Genomic DNA, 6076 nt, shown 5'->3' on the forward strand with positions numbered 1-6076 from the left:
CCACCAGGCCCCATATGTAAGTAAAAGGGGACTGAGGTATTTGGTGCTTCTCTTCTATCAATAAAATGGTCTCTTACCTACCTATAGTCTAGCCCCTTGGAAGAAGCCAAAGACCACTGCAAGAAAAGCAGCCTTTGAAGCAACTTCCCAGTATATCACAATTTTTGAGGGCCCCCTTCATTTCTTACTCATAAAACCACAGTAGAATAGAATCATAGAGTGGTAGAGATGGAAGGGACCCAGAGGAATCTCACCTGAAGCATCCATGACACATGGTCACCTTCGGAGGGAGTCCGTTCCACTGTTGAACAGCTCTGTGTGCTTCAAAGGTGCTGTAATGGAGCAGAGATTTCCAAATTCTTCCTCTATGCTAGACAGGAAAAGATTTGATGTCAATGCAGAAGGATGGAAAAACAAAGAAACAAACAAATATTAATCTTTGTGGATCATATAATGTCCCCACCCCCCTTCATACGAATGCCAGTTGCACTCTGTTTAAAGGGTTCATTTATTGCAGGGAGGCACCTAGGTTCTACTGGCACATGTTGTCTTTCCTGTTCACCATTCAAGAGATCAACCAGGATCTCAGGCTCTTACCCAACATCACCCTGGGCTACAACATCTATGAGAACTATTTTGATGCAAGGATGACTTCGGACGCCATGCTAGAGCTGCTTGCAGGCAGTGGATGCAATATTCCCAATTATCACTGTGGAGAACAGAATCACCTGCTGGCTGTTCTTGAAAGAAGCAATACTGTCATCTCAAGAGTGATTTCAGCCTTGTCAGGCATCTACAAAATCCCACAGGTAAGTAGTGGGAGAGCATGGAAGCACAGAGAATTCCAACTGTGTAAAATTCTATTTTCTCTTGGGAGGGGTCAAGTGAGGATATTTTTCAAAATGGGAAAATCCTGAGCTATGGATTCAACATCCCTTTTTCAAAACTGAGCCTTTACCAACTTGGCACCTCCAGATGTTTCCGACTAAAACTCCCATCAGCCTCAGCCAGCAGAGATTTAGATATCAGGCAATTCAGATGATTAAATACCCATTATGCTGAAAGTAAAATAAATTGCTGATCTTTGCTTTGCTTGCTAGATCAGTTATGGCTTCACTTCCCAGGTTCTCGAAGGTAAAACCCTGTTCCCTTTTGTCTACCGGATGAGTCCCAAAGAGGAAAGTCAGTACCAGGGGATTGTTGAATTGCTCCTGCATTTTGGATGGACGTGGATTGGCCTCTTCACTCCAGACAATGACAGTGGAGAAAGATTTGTGAGCGCTGTGAAACCTCTGCTGCTCAGCAAAGGGATCTGCATTGCTTTATCAAAAAGAGTACCAGAAAATGATCCAGGTCAATTTATCAGGCCTGGGGAACCTTTTTTCCTATGGAGACAAGTTGGGGTATTTGTTTCCTATATAACCAATGCACTAGGTATCATAATACTCCTGTCAATAAACATGGTATATGAGAAGGAAATAGGGGCAAAAGTCTGGATCACAACATCTTTGCTAGAAATCAGAAATGGCTTTTACATCCCTCCAAATTTATTCCAGCACCTCCATGGTTCTCTGTCCTTTGCAATTCAGACCGGAATAAGGAGCAGCAAAGGTGACAAATTGCAGTTCAATCTTAGGGATTATTTCAATCAAGAAACTGGAGCCATTATCCCAAGGGGTGCATGAGAGAGCCCTGTCTCTAGACAGCTATGGCACTTACATCCATGTTCAAGCTGTGGCTCAGGCCTTGCATGCTTCGCTTTCCTCGAGATCCCAGAGGAGGCTGATGGTGGAGGAAGGAGAGCAATGGGGACCCCAAAGGCTACAGCCGTGGCAGGTATTTCCTTCCCCTTTTTGCAAACTGCAGTCCACACAGATGCTGATCTTGACTGGGGATAGACCTGCAACATATCATAATTACTATTAGTATTAGTAATAGTAGCAGACCGCCCAACATTTCTCTGATGAAAATAGGGACATACCATTCCATAATGAAAATTTTACTGTTGATACCTAGGGCTTTTTTACTGGGGGGTCGGGACTCACTCAAACTCAGTTCTGGCACCTCTCAGGCGGGTACCATTGCCATTCTCAGAGGGAGGTGTTCATGGTGATTTCCGGCACCCTTTTTGCTAGAAATATATCACTGTTTATACCCCACACATCTTTTTGGCTTGCCTCAGCACTCTGGGCAGCTCCCAAAATAAAGAAATTCATACTAAAATATAAAACATATTAAAATTCCCGATACAGGATTGGACGGCTTGTGGGTTGGATAACTCCAAATTTGCCAACTTTTCTCCAATGAAGAAAAGGAAAAGTGGGGAATTTCGGGATCAAATGAAAAACTGACTCTAATCCAGGGACATCCCTGGAAAATTGGGGCACTTGCAGGGTCTGTAGTAATAAAAATGGCTGAATAGGAATTCCAGTCTACATGAGATACACCCAGGCCCCAAATCATAAGAGATTGAAGTGAGTAGGACTGAGATATCCATCTTGGCTTCCAGGTTTCTCAGTGCTGGTGCTTTCCCCTGTCATTCCAGCTTCACCCTTTCTTGAGAGAAATCCAGTGTTTGAATACTTCCAGAGGCAGGCTGTGCTTGGATGAGAACTGGGAGCTGCCAGCAGACTTTGATATTGTGAACTGGGTGATCTCTCCCAATAAGTCTTGTGTCGTTATTGGGAATATAAGGAGAGAGACGTCTGCTAGCATAAAGTTCACCATTAACCCAGAAGCCATTGAGTGGCCCAAGAAATTCAACAAGGTAGGGGGAATCACAGAGAGGGGAGGCTAGGAGATCCTGAATATGCTTTTCCTTGAACAACTGCTGCAAAATGACTATATCAGGTTGACCAATGATGTATTGACCGTCCAATAACAGCTGCAACGGCCACTCCTTCTTTCCACAGCAGCTGAGATAGGTGGGAAATTTGGGATGCTCACAGAAAGCATAGAGCCCAGAGGTCCTCAGAGAAGACACCATTCACAGTTGTTGGTGAAAGATGATAATTTAAAAAAACAACAACCCTATTGTAATATAAGGTTAACGTTAAGAAATGGCATGTAAACTAGAAATAACTAGGGAAATAGATCAGCGACAAGAGGAAACCTTGCATCCCTCAAGAACAGAGTGAGGGAAACCAATATTTGGAAAAGTCATATTAAATTTATCTAAATTAGTGGTTGAGAGATTATCAGAATCCTGAAAATTGGGGAAATCACATTTCAGACTCCATTGCTATCTTCTTTGAAGATTTTTTAAGCAGGGAAGCAGGTAAACGGAGAAGAGGAATCAGAGTTCTGTGGCGCAAACCTCAGTTGTCCTGAACGAAGAACAAGATACTCTGGTCACCCCAATGGTCAGTGGGGGGTTGAAAGGACCCTGATGAGGCGTCAAAGGCTGCAGTCCAGAGATCAGTTTCAATTCACCCTATGAGTGAATTACATACCCACAAATACTCCTAACTGTTCCTCTTTGTTGCACCTTCTTGTCTTTCTGGTTAGGCCAGGGGTCTGCAACCTTTAAGACAAAAAGAGCCACTTGGACCCGTTTCCGAAGAAAAAACAACAACTGGGAGCCGCAAAACCATTGCGACATTTAAAACAAATATAACACTGTGAACGGCTTACCGTGCTTGACTATTTCCTGAGCGGCTACAAAACTAGCATATGTTGTGGAATTTGCAGACTTCACCCAATTCTTGAAATTATTTTTGCTCCTATCAACCTTCCTCATAAGTTCTGCAATGGCTTTTCGTCTCTCATCTCCATCTGGATATTTTTCAGCAAAGGCTGTGTGTTTATTCTGGAAATGTCTTGCAATATTTGACTTTTTGTTGTTTGCAAATTTCTCACCACATATTAAGCATACTGGTAAACCAGTCTTGCCAGTAGAGAAGGCAAATGATTCTGTCCATGTATCATTAGACATTCTGTTTTCTTCAGAAATTTTTCTTTTCTTGCCTTTATCCATGGCTGGCCTACCGGGGGTCCAAAAGAGGGACGCAACTAGAAATCAGAGGGCCCCATAGCAAAATTTGCTATGCCCAATAATCAATGCCCCAAAATGCCATAGAAAATTAATCAGGGCCCCAGTGTACCATAAATCATAATCAGTGCCTGATGTAAATAATAATTAATAATGAGGGCCCAATGTCATCCTCGTCATTTTAAAATAACTTTTTTGACACTTTTTTATTATTTTTTTGTTTGACCCCTCAGAATTACTCCTCCTCATAGAAATAAAGGTTAAATTAACAAGTTACCTTTTTTTGAGTGTGTGTTCTTCACTCCCCTTCAAAACAGTGACCAGCTTACATGCCCCCTTTCAATGCAGCCTGCTTACAGCCCTCAACCAAAATGGCCGCTCCCGCGACTCCCACGTGCGCCCACAAAGATGGCGCCGACGATTTCCCCTTATCGGTGCCCTTTAAAGAAATGGCCGCCGCAGCTTCAACCCACGCCTAGAGGAGGCTAGAGAGGGAGGAAAGCGGGGGGCGGGGGGGAGGAAAGCAGCGAGGACGGCGGAGAAGGACTGCCGGGAGTGGAATCCCACACACCGCGAGGGGAAGGAAGGGAGAGGGTGCGAGCTGGAACGGGGCAAAGAGGGCGGTCCGATTGGCGGGCAGGGTTGCAGGCACGCCTGGGGATTCCCCTGTTCTCGCGGGGGCAAAAGGCCAGCCCCCGCGAATGGAGTGTGGGAGGGGTTAGCTCGCAACCCCCTCTCCTCTCTAGCTCGGAAATGGCTTTGCGGAACATGCGCCTCCTCCCCTCGCCTCCGCCCCGGAGCCGCGGCAAAGGCGTTAAAGAGCCGCATGCGGCTCCGGAGCCGCAGGTTGCCGACCCCTGGGTTAGGCCGTACCGCGTTCCAGGTGTACAGAGAGATGTCGACCTGGATATGCCAAGGTGGTTCTAGAAGAAAAGCCCGTTTGCTGCTATGCTTGTGCTCGGTGTGCGGAAGGGACCTTCTCCGCCCAGGAAGGTGGGTGACTCCAAGGGGGAAGGTATTTCTGGAGAGAGTAAACACAGGGCAGTAATCCAGTCTCACCCACTTTTTGTGAGATTTCTGCAGACATTGGGGAATGTGGATTCTTCCTCGACATCCATAGGATTAATCAACTTTATTACATCCAGGAAGGGAGTTGAAAGGAGTAGTCATAAGGAAGAAATCTCTGGGGTTGAAAGTGGGCAGCTGTGAGAGGAATGCCCATAAAGCATTCTTTCTTTATTTTTTATACCAAGTCACACCAAAAAGGAAATCATGTTGACATTTATAAAGAGTAATGGACAGGTGATGCAAACCAGCAAATTTTTAATAGCAAAAGCACAATAAAAAATGAACAATACTTCATATGAAAATTATTACAATATAATCAATGGACTGTTTTGATCTCACTACTATGAACATTGCATGGAAGCAACAGAAAACTGCATTTCAAATGTCAAGTTAAAGAGCTGTTTCTTCAGGATTATACAGGACCAAACAATGCAGTTAACAGAAGCGGAGTGCTCATTGCTACTCAGTTTATCCTACATCACAATTTTGCTTTACCTATTTTAACATTCTTATTTACTGAAGTCCACCACAGAGTTTTTCAAAATGTAAAAGAGCACAGATCATTAGGGATGTAACTGATGCTGCAGCCACTCTTTTTCCACTTCCTCAGATGCAGAACATTGCACCAAATGCTCAGAAGATCAGTATCCAAACAAGGACAGAGATCAATGTGTCCCCAAGATTATCATCTTCCTGGCTTATGAAGAATATTTGGGAATGGTGTTAGCTTCCGTTACCCTCTTCTTATCTATAACTGCAGGCATTGTGTTGGGAATCTTCATTAAATACAAGGAAACTCCCATAGTCAAAGCCAACAACCGGGACCTCTCCTACATCCTCCTCGTCTCCCTCCTGCTTTCCTTTTTGTCCTCCTTCCTCTTCATCGGGCGCCCAAGGAAAGAGACCTGCCTTCTCCGACAAACGGCCTTCAGCATCATCTTCTCAGCTGCTGTTTCTTCTGTCTTGGCAAAGACCATCACGGTGGTGCTGGCCTTTCTGGCCACAAAGCCCGGGAAC

At 44.7% G+C, this 6076-nt stretch overlaps 1 long non-coding RNA gene across 1 annotated transcript; it reads right to left on the reverse strand.

Annotated features, from left to right (window-relative positions):
• Positions 1 to 254: 254 nt before the first annotated feature.
• Positions 255 to 2136, reverse strand: LOC144326081 (uncharacterized). The gene is made up of 2 exons (XR_013391233.1): positions 1720 to 2136; positions 255 to 370 (listed from the first exon to the last, which is right to left on the reverse strand). It is a non-coding gene; the product is annotated as an uncharacterized LOC144326081 (long non-coding RNA).
• Between the last annotated feature and the right edge of the window lie 3940 nt (positions 2137 to 6076).

Source organism: Podarcis muralis, chromosome 18 (genome assembly GCF_964188315.1).
Source record: "Podarcis muralis chromosome 18, rPodMur119.hap1.1, whole genome shotgun sequence".
NCBI lineage: Eukaryota > Metazoa > Chordata > Lepidosauria > Squamata > Lacertidae > Podarcis > Podarcis muralis.